Here is a 25,855-nt window from a genome sequence, read left to right on the forward strand (position 1 = left end):
GAGAGAGACCCCTGGTTTGAAGCATGGACAAGTGGAGAAACACATGGAAACCTGCTGGGTCAGATAGATACCTCGTTGGACAGATGGATGTCTCGTGGGACAAATGGACACCTGCAGTAATGAATGGACACCTGGAGTGATGGATGGACATCTGGAGGGATGGATGGATGGATGGATGGATGGATGGATGGATGGATGGATGGACACGTGGAGAGAACAGACGGACACCTGTTTTGACGGATGGACAACTGGAGGGACACATGGACATCTGGAGTGACAAATGGACACCTCGTTGGAAAAAGGGACACCTGGAGTGATGGATAGACGAGCTGGAAGGACAGATGGACACCGCCTTGGACAGATGGACATCTCGTGGGACAAACGGACACCTGGTTGTATCAAATAGATGGAAACCGCTTGGGACAGATCGACACCTGGAGTGGTGGATGGACACCTGGAGGGACAGATGGACACCTTGTTGGACACATCTGGTGGGACAGATGGACACCTGGCTCTAGAGAAAGGTGGAAACCAGCTAGGACAGATGGACATCTGGAGGCTGAGATGGATACGTGGTGACACGCATCGACACCTGGAGAGATGGACGGAGGGACTTACGGACACCTGGTTTGACGGATGGAAAACTGGTGGGACACATGGAAACCTAGAGGGAAAGATGGAAAACTCGTTGGACAGATGGACATCTGGTTGTAAAGATCGAAGGATATCGGTTGGGACAGAGGGACACATGGAGTGAGGGACGGACACCTGGTGGGACAGAGGGACTCCTGGAGGGATAGATGGAAACATGGCGAGACACATGGACACCTGGAGAGTTGGGTGGATGGATGGATGGACACGTGGAGGGACAGACGAACACCTGTTTAACAGATAGAGATCTGGAGAGAAATATGGACAGCTGGAGGAACAAACGGACACCTCGTTTGGACAGATGGACATCTCGTGGGACAGATGGACACCAGCTGGGCCAGATGGATATCTGGAATGATGGATGGACACCTGGTGGGATGGATGGAGATGTGGAGGGAGAGACGGACATGTGGTGAGAGCCATAGACGCCTGGAGAGATGGATGGATCGACACCTGGAGGGACAGATGGACACCTGGTTTTATCAAATAGATGGACACCAGTAGGGAGAGAAGGACACCAAGGATGATGGATGGACACCTGGAGGGATGGATGGACACCTGAAGGGATGGATGGACACCTGGAGGGATAGGTGGACACGTGGTGATAGACATGGACTCCTGGAGAGATGGATGGACACCTGGAGAGACGGATGGGTATGTGGAGGGCCAGACAGACACCTGGTTTTAAGGATGGACAACTGGAGAGACACATGGAAACCTGGAGGGACAACTGGAAACCTCAATGGACAGATGGATATCTCGTGGGACAGAGGGACACCTGGAGGAAGAGATGGACACATCGTGAGAGACATGGCCACCTGGAGAGATGGATGGACGGACACATGGAGGGACAGACGGACACCTGGTTTGAAGGTTGGACAATTGCTGGGACGCATGGACACCTGGAGGGAGAGATGGACACCGTGTTGGAGAGATGGACATCTCGTGGGACAAACGGACACCTGGTTGTATCAAATAGATGGAAACCGCTTGGGACAGATCGACACCAGCAGTGATGGATGGATGGATGGACAGGTGGAGGGACAGATGGACACCTGGAGGGTGAGAGGGACCCCTGGTTTGAAGGATGGACAAGTGGAGAAACACATGGAAACCTGCTGGGTCAGATAGGTACCTCATTGGACAGATGGACGTCTCGTGGGACAAATGGGCACCTGCAGTAATGAATGGACACCTGGAGTGATGGATGGACACCTGGAGGGATGGATGGATGGATGGATGGATGGATGGATGGATGGATGGATGGACGGACACGTGGAGAGAACAGACAGACACCTGTTTTGACGGATGGACAACTGGAGGGACACATGGACATCTGGAGTGACAAATGGACACCTCGTTGGAAAAAGGGACACCTGGAGTGATGGATAGATGAGCTGCAAGGACAGATGGACACCGCCTTGGACAGATGGACATCTCGTGGGACAAACGGACACCTGGTTGTATCAAATAGATGGAAACCGCTTGGGACAGATCGACACCAGCAGTGTTGGATGGATGGATGGACAGGTGGAGGGACAGATGGACACCTGGAGGGTGAGAGGGACCCCTGGTTTGAAGGATGGACAAGTGGAGAAACACATGGAAACCTGCTGGGTCAGATAGATACCTCGTTGGACAGATGGACGTCTCGTGGGACAAATGGACACCTGCAGTAATGAATGGACACCTGGAGTGATGGATGGACACCTGGAGGGATGGATGGATGGATGGATGGAGACGTGGAGAGAACAGACGGACACCTGTTTTGACGGATGGACAACTGGAGGGACACATGGACATCTGGAGTGACAAATGGACACCTCGTTGGAAAAAGGGACACCTGGAGTGATGGATAGACGAGCTGCAAGGACAGATGGACACCGCCTTGGACAGATGGACATCTCGTGGGACAAACGGACACCTGGTTGTATCAAATAGATGGAAACCGCTTGGGACAGATCGACACCTGGAGTGATGGATGGACACCTGGAGGGACAGATGGACACCTTGTTGGACACATCTGGTGGGACAGATGGACACCTGGCTCTAGAGAAAGGTGGAAACCAGCTAGGACAGATGGACATCTGGAGGCTGAGATGGATACGTGGTGACACGCATCGACACCTGGAGAGATGGACAAACGGACTTACGGACACCTGGTTTGACGGATGAAAAACTGGTGGGACACATGGAAACCTAGAGGGAAAGATGGAAAACTCGTTGGACAGATGGACATCTGGAGGGACACATGGACACGTGGTTTTATCAAATAGATGGACACCAGTAGGGAGAGAAGGACACCAAGGATGATGGATGGACACCTGGAGGGATGGATGGAGATGTGGAGGGAGAGACAGACATGTGGTGAGAGCCATAGACGCCTGGAGAGATGGATGGATCGACACCTGGAGGGACAGATGGACATCTGGAGGGACACATGGACACCTGGTTTTATCAAATAGATGGACACCAGTAGGGAGAGAAGGACACCAAGGATGATGGATGGACACCTGGAGGGATGGATGGACACCTGAAGGGATGGATGGACACCTGGAGGGATAGGTGGACACGTGGTGATAGACATGGACTCCTGGAGAGATGGATGGACACCTGGAGAGACGGATGGGTATGTGGAGGGACAGACAGACACCTGGTTTTAAGGATGGACAACTGGAGAGACACATGGAAACCTGGAGGGACAACTGGAAACCTCAATGGACAGATGGATATCTCGTGGGACAGAGGGACACCTGGAGGAAGAGATGGACACATCGTGAGAGACATGGCCACCTGGAGAGATGGATGGACGGACACATGGAGGGACAGACGGACACCTGGTTTGAAGGTTGGACAATTGCTGGGACGCATGGACACCTGGAGGGAGAGATGGACACCGTGTTGGAGAGATGGACATCTCGTGGGACAGACGGACACCTGGTTGTATCAAATAGATGGAAACCGCTTGGGACAGATCGACACCAGCAGTGATGGATGGATGGATGGACAGGTGGAGGGACAGATGGACACCTGGAGGGTGAGAGAGACCCCTGGTTTGAAGCATGGACAAGTGGAGAAACACATGGAAACCTGCTGGGTCAGATAGATACCTCGTTGGACAGATGGATGTCTCGTGGGACAAATGGACACCTGCAGTAATGAATGGACACCTGGAGTGATGGATGGACATCTGGAGGGATGGATGGATGGATGGATGGATGGATGGATGGATGGATGGACACGTGGAGAGAACAGACGGACACCTGTTTTGACGGATGGACAACTGGAGGGACACATGGACATCTGGAGTGACAAATGGACACCTCGTTGGAAAAAGGGACACCTGGAGTGATGGATAGACGAGCTGGAAGGACAGATGGACACCGCCTTGGACAGATGGACATCTCGTGGGACAAACGGACACCTGGTTGTATCAAATAGATGGAAACCGCTTGGGACAGATCGACACCTGGAGTGGTGGATGGACACCTGGAGGGACAGATGGACACCTTGTTGGACACATCTGGTGGGACAGATGGACACCTGGCTCTAGAGAAAGGTGGAAACCAGCTAGGACAGATGGACATCTGGAGGCTGAGATGGATACGTGGTGACACGCATCGACACCTGGAGAGATGGACGGAGGGACTTACGGACACCTGGTTTGACGGATGGAAAACTGGTGGGACACATGGAAACCTAGAGGGAAAGATGGAAAACTCGTTGGACAGATGGACATCTGGTTGTAAAGATCGAAGGATATCGGTTGGGACAGAGGGATACATGGAGTGAGGGACGGACACCTGGTGGGACAGAGGGACTCCTGGAGGGATAGATGGAAACATGGCGAGACACATGGACACCTGGAGAGTTGGGTGGATGGATGGATGGACACGTGGAGGGACAGACGAACACCTGTTTAACAGATAGAGATCTGGAGAGAAATATGGACAGCTGGAGGAACAAACGGACACCTCGTTTGGACAGATGGACATCTCGTGGGACAGATGGACACCAGCTGGGCCAGATGGATATCTGGAATGATGGATGGACACCTGGTGGGATGGATGGAGATGTGGAGGGAGAGACGGACATGTGGTGAGAGCCATAGATGCCTGGAGAGATGGATGGATCGACACCTGGAGGGACAGATGGACACCTGGTTTTATCAAATAGATGGACACCAGTAGGGAGAGAAGGACACCAAGGATGATGGATGGACACCTGGAGGGATGGATGGACACCTGAAGGGATGGATGGACACCTGGAGGGATAGGTGGACACGTGGTGATAGACATGGACTCCTGGAGAGATGGATGGACACCTGGAGAGACGGATGGGTATGTGGAGGGCCAGACAGACACCTGCTTTTAAGGATGGACAACTGGAGAGACACATGGAAACCTGGAGGGACAACTGGAAACCTCAATGGACAGATGGATATCTCGTGGGACAGAGGGACACCTGGAGGAAGAGATGGACACATCGTGAGAGACATGGCCACCTGGAGAGATGGATGGACGGACACATGGAGGGACAGACGGACACCTGGTTTGAAGGTTGGACAATTGCTGGGACGCATGGACACCTGGAGGGAGAGATGGACACCGTGTTGGAGAGATGGACATCTCGTGGGACAAACGGACACCTGGTTGTATCAAATAGATGGAAACCGCTTGGGACAGATCGACACCAGCAGTGATGGATGGATGGATGGACAGGTGGAGGGACAGATGGACACCTGGAGGGTGAGAGGGACCCCTGGTTTGAAGGATGGACAAGTGGAGAAACACATGGAAACCTGCTGGGTCAGATAGGTACCTCATTGGACAGATGGACGTCTCGTGGGACAAATGGGCACCTGCAGTAATGAATGGACACCTGGAGTGATGGATGGACACCTGGAGGGAGGGATGGATGGATGGATGGATGGATGGATGGATGGATGGATGGACGGACACGTGGAGAGAACAGACAGACACCTGTTTTGACGGATGGACAACTGGAGGGACACATGGACATCTGGAGTGACAAATGGACACCTCGTTGGAAAAAGGGACACCTGGAGTGATGGATAGATGAGCTGCAAGGACAGATGGACACCGCCTTGGACAGATGGACATCTCGTGGGACAAACGGACACCTGGTTGTATCAAATAGATGGAAACCGCTTGGGACAGATCGACACCAGCAGTGATGGATGGATGGATGGACAGGTGGAGGGACAGATGGACACCTGGAGGGTGAGAGGGACCCCTGGTTTGAAGGATGGACAAGTGGAGAAACACATGGAAACCTGCTGGGTCAGATAGATACCTCGTTGGACAGATGGACGTCTCGTGGGACAAATGGACACCTGCAGTAATGAATGGACACCTGGAGTGATGGATGGACACCTGGAGGGATGGATGGATGGATGGATGGAGACGTGGAGAGAACAGACGGACACCTGTTTTGACGGATGGACAACTGGAGGGACACATGGACATCTGGAGTGACAAATGGACACCTCGTTGGAAAAAGGGACACCTGGAGTGATGGATAGACGAGCTGCAAGGACAGATGGACACCGCCTTGGACAGATGGACATCTCGTGGGACAAACGGACACCTGGTTGTATCAAATAGATGGAAACCGCTTGGGACAGATCGACACCTGGAGTGATGGATGGACACCTGGAGGGACAGATGGACACCTTGTTGGACACATCTGGTGGGACAGATGGACACCTGGCTCTAGAGAAAGGTGGAAACCAGCTAGGACAGATGGACATCTGGAGGCTGAGATGGATACGTGGTGACACGCATCGACACCTGGAGAGATGGACAAACGGACTTACGGACACCTGGTTTGACGGATGAAAAACTGGTGGGACACATGGAAACCTAGAGGGAAAGATGGAAAACTCGTTGGACAGATGGACATCTGGAGGGACACATGGACACCTGGTTTTATCAAATAGATGGACACCAGTAGGGAGAGAAGGACACCAAGGATGATGGATGGACACCTGGAGGGATGGATGGAGATGTGGAGGGAGAGACGGACATGTGGTGAGAGCCATAGACGCCTGGAGAGATGGATGGATCGACACCTGGAGGGACAGATGGACATCTGGAGGGACACATGGACACCTGGTTTTATCAAATAGATGGACACCAGTAGGGAGAGAAGGACACCAAGGATGATGGATGGACACCTGGAGGGATGGATGGACACCTGAAGGGATGGATGGACACCTGGAGGGATAGGTGGACACGTGGTGATAGACATGGACTCCTGGAGAGATGGATGGACACCTGGAGAGACGGATGGGTATGTGGAGGGACAGACAGACACCTGGTTTTAAGGATGGACAACTGGAGAGACACATGGAAACCTGGAGGGACAACTGGAAACCTCAATGGACAGATGGATATCTCGTGGGACAGAGGGACACCTGGAGGAAGAGATGGACACATCGTGAGAGACATGGCCACCTGGAGAGATGGATGGACGGACACATGGAGGGACAGACGGACACCTGGTTTGAAGGTTGGACAATTGCTGGGACGCATGGACACCTGGAGGGAGAGATGGACACCGTGTTGGAGAGATGGACATCTCGTGGGACAGATGGACACCTGGTTGTATCAAATAGATGGAAACCGCTTGGGACAGATCGACACCAGCAGTGATGGATGGATGGATGGACAGGTGGAGGGACAGATGGACACCTGGAGGGTGAGAGAGACCCCTGGTTTGAAGCATGGACAAGTGGAGAAACACATGGAAACCTGCTGGGTCAGATAGATACCTCGTTGGACAGATGGATGTCTCGTGGGACAAATGGACACCTGCAGTAATGAATGGACACCTGGAGTGATGGATGGACATCTGGAGGGATGGATGGATGGATGGATGGATGGATGGATGGATGGATGGACACGTGGAGAGAACAGACGGACACCTGTTTTGACGGATGGACAACTGGAGGGACACATGGACATCTGGAGTGACAAATGGACACCTCGTTGGACAGATGGATATCTCGTGGGACAAATGGACACCTGCAGTAATGAATGGACACCTGGAGTGATGGATGGACATCTGGAGGGATGGATGGATGGATGGATGGATGGATGGATGGATGGATGGACACGTGGAGAGAACAGACGGACACCTGTTTTGACGGATGGACAACTGGAGGGACACATGGACATCTGGAGTGACAAATGGACACCTCGTTGGAAAAAGGGACACCTGGAGTGATGGATAGACGAGCTGCAAGGACAGATGGACACCGCCTTGGACAGATGGACATCTCGTGGGACAAACGGACACCTGGTTGTATCAAATAGATGGAAACCGCTTGGGACAGATCGACACCTGGAGTGGTGGATGGACACCTGGAGGGACAGATGGACACCTTGTTGGACACATCTGGTGGGACAGATGGACACCTGGCTCTAGAGAAAGGTGGAAACCAGCTAGGACAGATGGACATCTGGAGGCTGAGATGGATACGTGGTGACACGCATCGACACCTGGAGAGATGGACGGAGGGACTTACGGACACCTGGTTTGACGGATGGAAAACTGGTGGGACACATGGAAACCTAGAGGGAAAGATGGAAAACTCGTTGGACAGATGGACATCTGGTTGTAAAGATCGAAGGATATCGGTTGGGACAGAGGGACACATGGAGTGAGGGACGGACACCTGGTGGGACAGAGGGACTCCTGGAGGGATAGATGGAAACATGGCGAGACACATGGACACCTGGAGAGTTGGGTGGATGGATGGATGGACACGTGGAGGGACAGACGAACACCTGTTTAACAGATAGAGATCTGGAGAGAAATATGGACAGCTGGAGGAACAAACGGACACCTCGTTTGGACAGATGGACATCTCGTGGGACAGATGGACACCAGCTGGGCCAGATGGATATCTGGAATGATGGATGGACACCTGGTGGGATGGATGGAGATGTGGAGGGAGAGACGGACATGTGGTGAGAGCCATAGACGCCTGGAGAGATGGATGGATCGACACCTGGAGGGACAGATGGACACCTGGTTTTATCAAATAGATGGACACCAGTAGGGAGAGAAGGACACCAAGGATGATGGATGGACACCTGGAGGGATGGATGGACACCTGAAGGGATGGATGGACACCTGGAGGGATAGGTGGACACGTGGTGATAGACATGGACTCCTGGAGAGATGGATGGACACCTGGAGAGACGGATGGGTATGTGGAGGGCCAGACAGACACCTGCTTTTAAGGATGGACAACTGGAGAGACACATGGAAACCTGGAGGGACAACTGGAAACCTCAATGGACAGATGGATATCTCGTGGGACAGAGGGACACCTGGAGGAAGAGATGGACACATCGTGAGAGACATGGCCACCTGGAGAGATGGATGGACGGACACATGGAGGGACAGACGGACACCTGGTTTGAAGGTTGGACAATTGCTGGGACGCATGGACACCTGGAGGGAGAGATGGACACCGTGTTGGAGAGATGGACATCTCGTGGGACAAACGGACACCTGGTTGTATCAAATAGATGGAAACCGCTTGGGACAGATCGACACCAGCAGTGATGGATGGATGGATGGACAGGTGGAGGGACAGATGGACACCTGGAGGGTGAGAGGGACCCCTGGTTTGAAGGATGGACAAGTGGAGAAACACATGGAAACCTGCTGGGTCAGATAGGTACCTCATTGGACAGATGGACGTCTCGTGGGACAAATGGGCACCTGCAGTAATGAATGGACACCTGGAGTGATGGATGGACACCTGGAGGGATGGATGGATGGATGGATGGATGGATGGATGGATGGACGGACACGTGGAGAGAACAGACAGACACCTGTTTTGACGGATGGACAACTGGAGGGACACATGGACATCTGGAGTGACAAATGGACACCTCGTTGGAAAAAGGGACACCTGGAGTGATGGATAGATGAGCTGCAAGGACAGATGGACACCGCCTTGGACAGATGGACATCTCGTGGGACAAACGGACACCTGGTTGTATCAAATAGATGGAAACCGCTTGGGACAGATCGACACCAGCAGTGTTGGATGGATGGATGGACAGGTGGAGGGACAGATGGACACCTGGAGGGTGAGAGGGACCCCTGGTTTGAAGGATGGACAAGTGGAGAAACACATGGAAACCTGCTGGGTCAGATAGATACCTCGTTGGACAGATGGACGTCTCGTGGGACAAATGGACACCTGCAGTAATGAATGGACACCTGGAGTGATGGATGGACACCTGGAGGGATGGATGGATGGATGGATGGACACGTGGAGAGAACAGACGGACACCTGTTTTGACGGATGGACAACTGGAGGGACACATGGACATCTGGAGTGACAAATGGACACCTCGTTGGAAAAAGGGACACCTGGAGTGATGGATAGACGAGCTGCAAGGACAGATGGACACCGCCTTGGACAGATGGACATCTCGTGGGACAAACGGACACCTGGTTGTATCAAATAGATGGAAACCGCTTGGGACAGATCGACACCTGGAGTGATGGATGGACACCTGGAGGGACAGATGGACACCTTGTTGGACACATCTGGTGGGACAGATGGACACCTGGCTCTAGAGAAAGGTGGAAACCAGCTAGGACAGATGGACATCTGGAGGCTGAGATGGATACGTGGTGACACGCATCGACACCTGGAGAGATGGACAAACGGACTTACGGACACCTGGTTTGACGGATGAAAAACTGGTGGGACACATGGAAACCTAGAGGGAAAGATGGAAAACTCGTTGGACAGATGGACATCTGGAGGGACACATGGACACGTGGTTTTATCAAATAGATGGACACCAGTAGGGAGAGAAGGACACCAAGGATGATGGATGGACTCCTGGAGGGATGGATGGAGATGTGGAGGGAGAGACGGACATGTGGTGAGAGCCATAGACGCCTGGAGAGATGGATGGATCGACACCTGGAGGGACAGATGGACATCTGGAGGGACACATGGACACCTGGTTTTATCAAATAGATGGACACCAGTAGGGAGAGAAGGACACCAAGGATGATGGATGGACACCTGGAGGGATGGATGGACACCTGAAGGGATGGATGGACACCTGGAGGGATAGGTGGACACGTGGTGATAGACATGGACTCCTGGAGAGATGGATGGACACCTGGAGAGACGGATGGGTATGTGGAGGGCCAGACAGACACCTGGTTTTAAGGATGGACAACTGGAGAGACACATGGAAACCTGGAGGGACAACTGGAAACCTCAATGGACAGATGGATATCTCGTGGGACAGAGGGACACCTGGAGGAAGAGATGGACACATCGTGAGAGACATGGCCACCTGGAGAGATGGATGGACGGACACATGGAGGGACAGACGGACACCTGGTTTGAAGGTTGGACAATTGCTGGGACGCATGGACACCTGGAGGGAGAGATGGACACCGTGTTGGAGAGATGGACATCTCGTGGGACAGACGGACACCTGGTTGTATCAAATAGATGGAAACCGCTTGGGACAGATCGACACCAGCAGTGATGGATGGATGGATGGACAGGTGGAGGGACAGATGGACACCTGGAGGGTGAGAGAGACCCCTGGTTTGAAGCATGGACAAGTGGAGAAACACATGGAAACCTGCTGGGTCAGATAGATACCTCGTTGGACAGATGGATGTCTCGTGGGACAAATGGACACCTGCAGTAATGAATGGACACCTGGAGTGATGGATGGACACCTGGAGGGGTGGATGGATGGATGGATGGATGGACACGTGGAGAGAACAGACGGACACCTGTTTTGACGGATGGACAACTGGAGGGACACATGGACATCTGGAGTGACAAATGGACACCTCGTTGGAAAAAGGGACACCTGGAGTGATGGATAGACGAGCTGGAAGGACAGATGGACACCGCCTTGGACAGATGGACATCTCGTGGGACAAACGGACACCTGGTTGTATCAAATAGATGGAAACCGCTTGGGACAGATCGACACCTGGAGTGGTGGATGGACACCTGGAGGGACAGATGGACACCTTGTTGGACACATCTGGTGGGACAGATGGACACCTGGCTCTAGAGAAAGGTGGAAACCAGCTAGGACAGATGGACATCTGGAGGCTGAGATGGATACGTGGTGACACGCATCGACACCTGGAGAGATGGACGGAGGGACTTACGGACACCTGGTTTGACGGATGGAAAACTGGTGGGACACATGGAAACCTAGAGGGAAAGATGGAAAACTCGTTGGACAGATGGACATCTGGTTGTAAAGATCGAAGGATATCGGTTGGGACAGAGGGACACATGGAGTGAGGGACGGACACCTGGTGGGACAGAGGGACTCCTGGAGGGATAGATGGAAACATGGCGAGACACATGGACACCTGGAGAGTTGGGTGGATGGATGGATGGACACGTGGAGGGACAGACGAACACCTGTTTAACAGATAGAGATCTGGAGAGAAATATGGAAAGCTGGAGGAACAAACGGACACCTCGTTTGGACAGATGGACATCTCGTGGGACAGATGGACACCAGCTGGGCCAGATGGATATCTGGAATGATGGATGGACACCTGGTGGGATGGATGGAGATGTGGAGGGAGAGACGGACATGTGGTGAGAGCCACAGACGCCTGGAGAGATGGATGGATCAACACCTGGGGGGACAGATGGACACCTGGTTTTATCAAATAGATGGACACCAGTAGGGAGAGAAGGACACCAAGGATGATGGATGGACACCTGGAGGGATGGATGGACACCTGAAGGGATGGATGGACACCTGGAGGGATAGGTGGACACGTGGTGATAGACATGGACTCCTGGAGAGATGGATGGACACCTGGAGAGACGGATGGGTATGTGGAGGGACAGACAGACACCTGGTTTTAAGGATGGACAACTGGAGAGACACATGGAAACCTGGAGGGACAACTGGAAACCTCAATGGACAGATGGATATCTCGTGGGACAGAGGGACACCTGGAGGAAGAGATGGACACATCGTGAGAGACATGGCCACCTGGAGAGATGGATGGACGGACACATGGAGGGACAGACGGACACCTGGTTTGAAGGTTGGACAATTGCTGGGACGCATGGACACCTGGAGGGAGAGATGGACACCGTGTTGGAGAGATGGACATCTCGTGGGACAGACGGACACCTGGTTGTATCAAATAGATGGAAACCGCTTGGGACAGATCGACACCAGCAGTGATGGATGGATGGATGGACAGGTGGAGGGACAGATGGACACCTGGAGGGTGAGAGAGACCCCTGGTTTGAAGCATGGACAAGTGGAGAAACACATGGAAACCTGCTGGGTCAGATAGATACCTCGTTGGACAGATGGATGTCTCGTGGGACAAATGGACACCTGCAGTAATGAATGGACACCTGGAGTGATGGATGGACACCTGGAGGGGTGGATGGATGGATGGATGGATGGACACGTGGAGAGAACAGACGGACACCTGTTTTGACGGATGGACAACTGGAGGGACACATGGACATCTGGAGTGACAAATGGACACCTCGTTGGAAAAAGGGACACCTGGAGTGATGGATAGACGAGCTGGAAGGACAGATGGACACCGCCTTGGACAGATGGACATCTCGTGGGACAAACGGACACCTGGTTGTATCAAATAGATGGAAACCGCTTGGGACAGATCGACACCTGGAGTGGTGGATGGACACCTGGAGGGACAGATGGACACCTTGTTGGACACATCTGGTGGGACAGATGGACACCTGGCTCTAGAGAAAGGTGGAAACCAGCTAGGACAGATGGACATCTGGAGGCTGAGATGGATACGTGGTGACACGCATCGACACCTGGAGAGATGGACGGAGGGACTTACGGACACCTGGTTTGACGGATGGAAAACTGGTGGGACACATGGAAACCTAGAGGGAAAGATGGAAAACTCGTTGGACAGATGGACATCTGGTTGTAAAGATCGAAGGATATCGGTTGGGACAGAGGGACACATGGAGTGAGGGACGGACACCTGGTGGGACAGAGGGACTCCTGGAGGGATAGATGGAAACATGGCGAGACACATGGACACCTGGAGAGTTGGGTGGATGGATGGATGGACACGTGGAGGGACAGACGAACACCTGTTTAACAGATAGAGATCTGGAGAGAAATATGGAAAGCTGGAGGAACAAACGGACACCTCGTTTGGACAGATGGACATCTCGTGGGACAGATGGACACCAGCTGGGCCAGATGGATATCTGGAATGATGGATGGACACCTGGTGGGATGGATGGAGATGTGGAGGGAGAGACGGACATGTGGTGAGAGCCACAGACGCCTGGAGAGATGGATGGATCAACACCTGGGGGGACAGATGGACACCTGGTTTTATCAAATAGATGGACACCAGTAGGGAGAGAAGGACACCAAGGATGATGGATGGACACCTGGAGGGATGGATGGACACCTGAAGGGATGGATGGACACCTGGAGGGATAGGTGGACACGTGGTGATAGACATGGACTCCTGGAGAGATGGATGGACACCTGGAGAGACGGATGGGTATGTGGAGGGACAGACAGACACCTGGTTTTAAGGATGGACAACTGGAGAGACACATGGAAACCTGGAGGGACAACTGGAAACCTCAATGGACAGATGGATATCTCGTGGGACAGAGGGACACCTGGAGGAAGAGATGGACACATCGTGAGAGACATGGCCACCTGGAGAGATGGATGGACGGACACATGGAGGGACAGACGGACACCTGGTTTGAAGGTTGGACAATTGCTGGGACGCATGGACACCTGGAGGGAGAGATGGACACCGTGTTGGAGAGATGGACATCTCGTGGGACAGACGGACACCTGGTTGTATCAAATAGATGGAAACCGCTTGGGACAGATCGACACCAGCAGTGATGGATGGATGGATGGACAGGTGGAGGGACAGATGGACACCTGGAGGGTGAGAGAGACCCCTGGTTTGAAGCATGGACAAGTGGAGAAACACATGGAAACCTGCTGGGTCAGATAGATACCTCGTTGGACAGATGGATGTCTCGTGGGACAAATGGACACCTGCAGTAATGAATGGACACCTGGAGTGATGGATGGACACCTGGAGGGGTGGATGGATGGATGGATGGATGGATGGACACGTGGAGAGAACAGACGGACACCTGTTTTGACGGATGGACAACTGGAGGGACACATGGACATCTGGAGTGACAAATGGACACCTCGTTGGAAAAAGGGACACCTGGAGTGATGGATAGACGAGCTGGAAGGACAGATGGACACCGCCTTGGACAGATGGACATCTCGTGGGACAAACGGACACCTGGTTGTATCAAATAGATGGAAACCGCTTGGGACAGATCGACACCTGGAGTGGTGGATGGACACCTGGAGGGACAGATGGACACCTTGTTGGACACATCTGGTGGGACAGATGGACACCTGGCTCTAGAGAAAGGTGGAAACCAGCTAGGACAGATGGACATCTGGAGGCTGAGATGGATACGTGGTGACACGCATCGACACCTGGAGAGATGGACGGAGGGACTTACGGACACCTGGTTTGACGGATGGAAAACTGGTGGGACACATGGAAACCTAGAGGGAAAGATGGAAAACTCGTTGGACAGATGGACATCTGGTTGTAAAGATCGAAGGATATCGGTTGGGACAGAGGGACACATGGAGTGAGGGACGGACACCTGGTGGGACAGAGGGACTCCTGGAGGGATAGATGGAAACATGGCGAGACACATGGACACCTGGAGAGTTGGGTGGATGGATGGATGGACACGTGGAGGGACAGACGAACACCTGTTTAACAGATAGAGATCTGGAGAGAAATATGGACAGCTGGAGGAACAAACGGACACCTCGTTTGGACAGATGGACATCTCGTGGGACAGATGGACACCTGCAGTAATGAATGGACACCTGGAGTAATGGATGGACACCTGGAGGGATGGATGGATGGATGGATGGATGGATGGATGGATGGATGGACACGTGGAGAGAACAGACGGACACCTGTTTTGACGGATGGACAACGGGAGGGACACATGGACATCTGGAGTGACAAATGGACACCTCGTTGGAAAAAGGGACACCTGGAGTGATGGATAGACGAGCTGCAAGGACAGATGGACACCGCCTTGGACAGATGGACATCTCGTGGGACAAACGGACACCTGGTTGTATCAAATAGATGGAAACCGCTTGGGACAGATCGACACCTGGAGTGATGGATGGACACCTGGAGGGACAGATGGACACCTTGTTGGACACATCTGGTGGGACAGATGGACACCTGGCTCTAGAGAAAGGTGGAAACCAGCTAGGACAGATGGACATCTGGAGGCTGAGATGGATACGTGGTGACACGCATCGACACCTGGAGAGATGGACGGAGGGACTTACGGACACCTGGTTTGACGGATGGAAAACTGGTGGGACACATGGAAACCTAGAGGGAAAGATGGAAAACTCGTTGGAAAGATGGACATCTGGAGGGACACATGGACACCTGGTTTTATCAAATAGATGGACACCAGTAGGGAGAGAAGGACACCAAGGATGATGGATGGACACCTGGAGGGATGGATGGAGATGTGGAGGGAGAGACGGACATGTGGTGAGAGCCATAGACGCCTGGAGAGATGGATGGATCGACACCTGGAGGGACAGATGGACATCTGGAGGGACACATGGACACCTGGTTTTATCAAATAGATGGACACCAGTAGGGAGAGAAGGACACCAAGGATGATGGATGGACACCTGGAGAGACGGATGGGTATGTGGAGGGCCAGACAGACACCTGGTTTTAAGGATGGACAACTGGAGAGACACATGGAAACCTGGAGGGACAACTGGAAACCTCAATGGACAGATGGATATCTCGTGGGACAGAGGGACACCTGGAGGAAGAGATGGACACATCGTGAGAGACATGGCCACCTGGAGAGATGGATGGACGGACACATGGAGGGACAGACGGACACCTGGTTTGAAGGTTGGACAATTGCTGGGATGCATGGACACCTGGAGGGAGAGATGGACACTGTGTTGGAGAGATGGGCATCTCGTGGGACAGACGGACACCTGGTTGTATCAAACAGATGGAAACCGCTTGGGACAGATCGACACCTGGAGTGATGGATGGACACCTGGAGGGACAGATGGACACCTTGTTGGACACATCTGGTGGGACAGATGGACACCTGGCTCTACAGAAAGGTGGAAACCAGCTAGGACAGATGGACATCTGGAGGCTGAGATGGATACGTGGTGACACGCATCGACACCTGGAGAGATGGACGAATGGACTTACGGACACCTGGTTTGACGGATGAAAAACTGGTGGGACACATGGAAACCTAGAGGGAAAGATGGAAAACTCGTTGGACAGATGGACATCTGGAGGGACACATGGACACCTGGTTTTATCAAATAGATGGACACCAGTAGGGAGAGAAGGACACCAAGGATGATGGATGGACACCTGGAGGGATGGATGGACACCTGAAGGGATGGATGGACACCTGGAGGGATAGGTGGACACGTGGTGATAGACATGGACTCCTGGAGAGATGGATGGACACCTGGAGAGACGGATGGGTATGTGGAGGGCCAGACAGACACCTGGTTTTAAGGATGGACAACTGGAGAGACACATGGAAACCTGGAGGGACAACTGGAAACCTCAATGGACAGATGGATATCTCGTGGGACAGAGGGACACCTGGAGGAAGAGATAGACCCCTGGTTTGAAGCATGGACAAGTGGAGAAACACATGGAAACCTGCTGGGTCAGATAGATACCTCGTTGGACAGATGGATGTCTCGTGGGACAAATGGACACCTGTAGTAATGAATGGACACCTGGAGTGATGGATGGACACCTGGAGGGATGGATGGATGGATGGATGGACACGTGGAGAGAACAGACGGACACCTGTTTTGACGGATGGACAACGGGAGGGACACATGGACATCTGGAGTGACAAATGGACACCTCGTTGGAAAAAGGGACACCTGGAGTGATGGATAGACGAGCTGGAAGGACAGATGGACACCGCCTTGGACAGATGGACATCTCGTGGGACAAACGGACACCTGGTTGTATCAAATAGATGGAAACCGCTTGGGACAGATCGACACCTGGAGTGATGGATGGACACCTGGAGGGACAGATGGACACCTTGTTGGACACATCTGGTGGGACAGATGGACACCTGGCTCTAGAGAAAGGTGGAAACCAGCTAGGACAGATGGACATCTGGAGGCTGAGATGGATACGTGGTGACACGCATCGACACCTGGAGAGATGGACGGAGGGACTTACGGACACCTGGTTTGACGGATGGAAAACTGGTGGGACACATGGAAACCTAGAGGGAAAGATGGAAAACTCGTTGGAAAGATGGACATCTGGAGGGACACATGGACACCTGGTTTTATCAAATAGATGGACACCAGTAGGGAGAGAAGGACACCAAGGATGATGGATGGACACCTGGAGGGATGGATGGAGATGTGGAGGGAGAGACGGACATGTGGTGAGAGCCATAGACGCCTGGAGAGATGGATGGATCGACACCTGGAGGGACAGATGGACATCTGGAGGGACACATGGACACCTGGTTTTATCAAATAGATGGACACCAGTAGGGAGAGAAGGACACCAAGGATGATGGATGGACACCTGGAGAGACGGATGGGTATGTGGAGGGCCAGACAGACACCTGGTTTTAAGGATGGACAACTGGAGAGACACATGGAAACCTGGAGGGACAACTGGAAACCTCAATGGACAGATGGATATCTCGTGGGACAGAGGGACACCTGGAGGAAGAGATGGACACATCGTGAGAGACATGGCCACCTGGAGAGATGGATGGACGGACACATGGAGGGACAGACGGACACCTGGTTTGAAGGTTGGACAATTGCTGGGACGCATGGACACCTGGAGGGAGAGATGGACACCGTGTTGGAGAGATGGACATCTCGTGGGACAGACGGACACCTGGTTGTATCAAATAGATGGAAACCGCTTGGGACAGATCGACACCAGCAGTGATGGATGGATGGATGGACAGGTGGAGGGACAGATGGACACCTGGAGGGTGAGAGAGACCCCTGGTTTGAAGCATGGACAAGTGGAGAAACACATGGAAACCTGCTGGGTCAGATAGATACCTCGTTGGACAGATGGATGTCTCGTGGGACAAATGGACACCTGCAGTAATGAATGGACACCTGGAGTGATGGATGGACACCTGGAGGGGTGGATGGATGGATGGATGGATGGATGGACACGTGGAGAGAACAGACGGACACCTGTTTTGACGGATGGACAACTGGAGGGACACATGGACATCTGGAGTGACAAATGGACACCTCGTTGGAAAAAGGGACACCTGGAGTGATGGATAGACGAGCTGGAAGGACAGATGGACACCGCCTTGGACAGATGGACATCTCGTGGGACAAACGGACACCTGGTTGTATCAAATAGATGGAAACCGCTTGGGACAGATCGACACCTGGAGTGGTGGATGGACACCTGGAGGGACAGATGGACACCTTGTTGGACACATCTGGTGGGACAGATGGACACCTGGCTCTAGAGAAAGGTGGAAACCAGCTAGGACAGATGGACATCTGGAGGCTGAGATGGATACGTGGTGACACGCATCGACACCTGGAGAGATGGACGGAGGGACTTACGGACACCTGGTTTGACGGATGGAAAACTGGTGGGACACATGGAAACCTAGAGGGAAAGATGGAAAACTCGTTGGACAGATGGACATCTGGTTGTAAAGATCGAAGGATATCGGTTGGGACAGAGGGACACATGGAGTGAGGGACGGACACCTGGTGGGACAGAGGGACTCCTGGAGGGATAGATGGAAACATGGCGAGACACATGGACACCTGGAGAGTTGGGTGGATGGATGGATGGACACGTGGAGGGACAGACGAACACCTGTTTAACAGATAGAGATCTGGAGAGAAATATGGACAGCTGGAGGAACAAACGGACACCTCGTTTGGACAGATGGACATCTCGTGGGACAGATGGACACCTGCAGTAATGAATGGACACCTGGAGTAATGGATGGACACCTGGAGGGATGGAGGGATGGATGGATGGATGGATGGATGGATGGATGGATGGATGGACACGTGGAGAGAACAGACGGACACCTGTTTTGACGGATGGACAACGGGAGGGACACATGGACATCTGGAGTGACAAATGGACACCTCGTTGGAAAAAGGGACACCTGGAGTGATGGATAGACGAGCTGGAAGGACAGATGGACACCGCCTTGGACAGATGGACATCTCGTGGGACAAACGGACACCTGGTTGTATCAAATAGATGGAAACCGCTTGGGACAGATCGACACCTGGAGTGATGGATGGACACCTGGAGGGACAGATGGACACCTTGTTGGACACATCTGGTGGGACAGATGGACACCTGGCTCTAGAGAAAGGTGGAAACCAGCTAGGACAGATGGACATCTGGAGGCTGAGATGGATACGTGGTGACACGCATCGACACCTGGAGAGATGGACGGAGGGACTTACGGACACCTGGTTTGACGGATGGAAAACTGGTGGGACACATGGAAACCTAGAGGGAAAGATGGAAAACTCGTTGGAAAGATGGACATCTGGAGGGACACATGGACACCTGGTTTTATCAAATAGATGGACACCAGTAGGGAGAGAAGGACACCAAGGATGATGGATGGACACCTGGAGGGATGGATGGAGATGTGGAGGGAGAGACGGACATGTGGTGAGAGCCATAGACGCCTGGAGAGATGGATGGATCGACACCTGGAGGGACAGATGGACATCTGGAGGGACACATGGACACCTGGTTTTATCAAATAGATGGACACCAGTAGGGAGAGAAGGACACCAAGGATGATGGATGGACACCTGGAGAGACGGATGGGTATGTGGAGGGCCAGACAGACACCTGGTTTTAAGGATGGACAACTGGAGAGACACATGGAAACCTGGAGGGACAACTGGAAACCTCAATGGACAGATGGATATCTCGTGGGACAGAGGGACACCTGGAGGAAGAGATGGACACATCGTGAGAGACATGGCCACCTGGAGAGATGGATGGACGGACACATGGAGGGACAGACGGACACCTGGTTTGAAGGTTGGACAATTGCTGGGATGCATGGACACCTGGAGGGAGAGATGGACACTGTGTTGGAGAGATGGGCATCTCGTGGGACAGACGGACACCTGGTTGTATCAAACAGATGGAAACCGCTTGGGACAGATCGACACCTGGAGTGATGGATGGACACCTGGAGGGACAGATGGACACCTTGTTGGACACATCTGGTGGGACAGATGGACACCTGGCTCTACAGAAAGGTGGAAACCAGCTAGGACAGATGGACATCTGGAGGCTGAGATGGATACGTGGTGACACGCATCGACACCTGGAGAGATGGACGAATGGACTTACGGACACCTGGTTTGACGGATGAAAAACTGGTGGGACACATGGAAACCTAGAGGGAAAGATGGAAAACTCGTTGGACAGATGGACATCTGGAGGGACACATGGACACCTGGTTTTATCAAATAGATGGACACCAGTAGGGAGAGAAGGACACCAAGGATGATGGATGGACACCTGGAGGGATGGATGGACACCTGAAGGGATGGATGGACACCTGGAGGGATAGGTGGACACGTGGTGATAGACATGGACTCCTGGAGAGATGGATGGACACCTGGAGAGACGGATGGGTATGTGGAGGGCCAGACAGACACCTGGTTTTAAGGATGGACAACTGGAGAGACACATGGAAACCTGGAGGGACAACTGGAAACCTCAATGGACAGATGGATATCTCGTGGGACAGAGGGACACCTGGAGGAAGAGATAGACCCCTGGTTTGAAGCATGGACAAGTGGAGAAACACATGGAAACCTGCTGGGTCAGATAGATACCTCGTTGGACAGATGGATGTCTCGTGGGACAAATGGACACCTGTAGTAATGAATGGACACCTGGAGTGATGGATGGACACCTGGAGGGATGGATGGATGGATGGATGGACACGTGGAGAGAACAGACGGACACCTGTTTTGACGGATGGACAACGGGAGGGACACATGGACATCTGGAGTGACAAATGGACACCTCGTTGGAAAAAGGGACACCTGGAGTGATGGATAGACGAGCTGGAAGGACAGATGGACACCGCCTTGGACAGATGGACATCTCGTGGGACAAACGGACACCTGGTTGTATCAAATAGATGGAAACCGCTTGGGACAGATCGACACCTGGAGTGATGGATGGACACCTGGAGGGACAGATGGACACCTTGTTGGACACATCTGGTGGGACAGATGGACACCTGGCTCTAGAGAAAGGTGGAAACCAGCTAGGACAGATGGACATCTGGAGGCTGAGATGGATACGTGGTGACACGCATCGACACCTGGAGAGATGGACGGAGGGACTTACGGACACCTGGTTTGACGGATGGAAAACTGGTGGGACACATGGAAACCTAGAGGGAAAGATGGAAAACTCGTTGGACAGATGGACATCTGGTTGTAAAGATCGAAGGATATCGGTTGGGACAGAGGGACACATGGAGTGAGGGACGGACACCTGGTGGGACAGAGGGACTCCTGGAGGGATAGATGGAAACATGGCGAGACACATGGACACCTGGAGAGTTGGGTGGATGGATGGATGGACACGTGGAGGGACAGACGAACACCTGTTTAACGGATAGAGATCTGGAGAGAAATATGGACAGCTGGAGGAACAAACGGACACCTCGTTTGGACAGATGGACATCTCGTGGGACAGATGGACACCAGCTGGGCCAGATGGATACCTGGAATGATGGATGGACACCTGGTGGGATGGATGGAGATGTGGAGGGAGAGACGGACATGTGGTGAGAGCCATAGACGCCTGGAGAGATGGATGGATCGACACCTGGAGGGACAGATGGACATCTGGAGGGACACATGGACACCTGGTTTTATCAAATAGATGGACACCAGTAGGGAGAGAAGGACACCAAGGATGATGGATGGACACCTGGAGAGACGGATGGGTATGTGGAGGGCCAGACAGACACCTGGTTTTAAGGATGGACAACTGGAGAGACACATGGAAACCTGGAGGGACAACTGGAAACCTCAATGGACAGATGGATATCTCGTGGGACAGAGGGACACCTGGAGGAAGAGATGGACACATCGTGAGAGACATGGCCACCTGGAGAGATGGATGGACGGACACATGGAGGGACAGACGGACACCTGGTTTGAAGGTTGGACAATTGCTGGGACGCATGGACACCTGGAGGGAGAGATGGACACCGTGTTGGAGAGATGGACATCTCGTGGGACAGACGGACACCTGGTTGTATCAAACAGATGGAAACCGCTTGGGACAGATCGACACCAGCAGTGATGGATGGATGGATGGACAGGTGGAGGGACAGATGGACACCTTGTTGGACACATCTGGTGGGACAGATGGACACCTGGCTCTAGAGAAAGGTGGAAACCAGCTAGGACAGATGGACATCTGGAGGCTGAGATGGATACGTGGTGACACGCATCGACACCTGGAGAGATGGACGAATGGACTTACGGACACCTGGTTTGACGGATGAAAAACTGGTGGGACACATGGAAACCTAGAGGGAAAGATGGAAAACTCGTTGGACAGATGGACATCTGGAGGGACACATGGACACCTGGTTTTATCAAATAGATGGACACCAGTAGGGAGAGAAGGACACCAAGGATGATGGATGGACACCTGGTGGGATGGATGGAGATGTGGAGGGAGAGACGGACATGTGGTGAGAGCCACAGACGCCTGGAGAGATGGATGGATCGACACCTGGAGGGACAGATGGACATCTGGAGGGACACATGGACACCTGGTTTTATCAAATAGATGGACACCAGTAGGGAGAGAAGGACACCAAGGATGATGGATGGACACCTGGAGGGATGGATGGACACCTGAAGGGATGGATGGACACCTGGAGGGATAGGTGGACATGTGGTGATAGACATGGACTCCTGGAGAGATGGATGGACACCTGGAGAGACGGATGGGTATGTGGAGGGCCAGACAGACACCTGGTTTTAAGGATGGACAACTGGAGAGACACATGGAAACCTGGAGGGACAACTGGAAACCTCAATGGACAGATGGATATCTCGTGGGACAGAGGGACACCTGGAGGAAGAGATGGACACATCGTGAGAGACATGGCCACCTGGAGAGATGGATGGACGGACACATGGAGGGACAGACGGACACCTGGTTTGAAGGTTGGACAATTGCTGGGACGCATGGACACCTGGAGGGAGAGATGGACACCGTGTTGGAGAGATGGACATCTCGTGGGACAAACGGACACCTGGTTGTATCAAATAGATGGAAACCGCTTGGGACAGATCGACACCAGCAGTGATGGATGGATGGATGGACAGGTGGAGGGACAGATGGATACCTGGAGGGTGAGAGGGACCCCTGGTTTGAAGCATGGACAAGTGGAGAAACACATGGAAACCTGCTGGGTCAGATAGGTACCTCATTGGACAGATGGACGTCTCGTGGGACAAATGGACACCTGCAGTAATGAATGGACACCTGGAGTGATGGATGGACACCTGGAGGGATGGATGGATGGATGGATGGATGGATGGATGGATGGACACGTGGAAAGAACAGACGGACACCTGTTTTGACGGATGGACAACGGGAGGGACACATGGACATCTGGAGTGACAAATGGACACCTCGTTGGAAAAAGGGACACCTGGAGTGATGGATAGATGAGCTGGAAGGACAGATGGACACCGCCTTGGACAGATGGACATCTCGTGGGACAAACGGACACCTGGTTGTATCAAATAGATGGAAACCGCTTGGGACAGATCGACACCTGGAGTGATGGATGGACACCTGGAGGGACAGATGGACACCTTGTTGGACACATCTGGTGGGACAGATGGACACCTGGCTCTAGAGAAAGGTGGAAACCAGCTAGGACAGATGGACATCTGGAGGCTGAGATGGATACGTGGTGACACGCATCGACACCTGGAGAGATGGACGGAGGGACTTACGGACACCTGGTTTGACGGATGGAAAACTGGTGGGACACATGGAAACCTAGAGGGAAAGATGGAAAACTCGTTGGACAGATGGACATCTGGTTGTAAAGATCGAAGGATATCGGTTGGGACAGAGGGACACATGGAGTGAGGGACGGACACCTGGTGGGACAGAGGGACTCCTGGAGGGATAGATGGAAACATGGCGAGACACATGGACACCTGGAGAGTAGGGTGGATGGATGGATGGATGGACACGTGGAGGGACAGACGAACACCTCTTTAACAGATAGAGAACTGGAGGGAAATATGGACAGCTGGAGGAACAAACGGACACCTCGTTTGGACAGATGGACATCTCGTGGGACAGATGGACACCAGCTGGGCCAGATGGATACCTGGAATGATGGATGGACACCTGGTGGGATGGATGGAGATGTGGAGGGAGAGACGGACATGTGGTGAGAGCCATAGACGCCTGGAGAGATGGATGGATCGACACCTGGAGGGACAGATGGACACCTGGTTTTATCAAATAGATGGACACCAGTAGGGAGAGAAGGACACCAAGGATGATGGATGGACACCTGGAGGGATGGATGGACACCTGAAGGGATGGATGGACACCTGGAGGGATAGGTGGACACGTGGTGATAGACATGGACTCCTGGAGAGATGGATGGACACCTGGAGAGACGGATGGGTATGTGGAGGGCCAGACAGACACCTGCTTTTAAGGATGGACAACTGGAGAGACACATGGAAACCTGGAGGGACAACTGGAAACCTCAATGGACAGATGGATATCTCGTGGGACAGAGGGACACCTGGAGGAAGAGATGGACACATCGTGAGAGACATGGCCACCTGGAGAGATGGATGGACGGACACATGGAGGGACAGACGGACACCTGGTTTGAAGGTTGGACAATTGCTGGGACGCATGGACACCTGGAGGGAGAGATGGACACCGTGTTGGA

The sequence above is a fragment of the Numenius arquata genome, unplaced genomic scaffold, assembly GCF_964106895.1.
Source record: "Numenius arquata unplaced genomic scaffold, bNumArq3.hap1.1 HAP1_SCAFFOLD_49, whole genome shotgun sequence".
NCBI lineage: Eukaryota > Metazoa > Chordata > Aves > Charadriiformes > Scolopacidae > Numenius > Numenius arquata.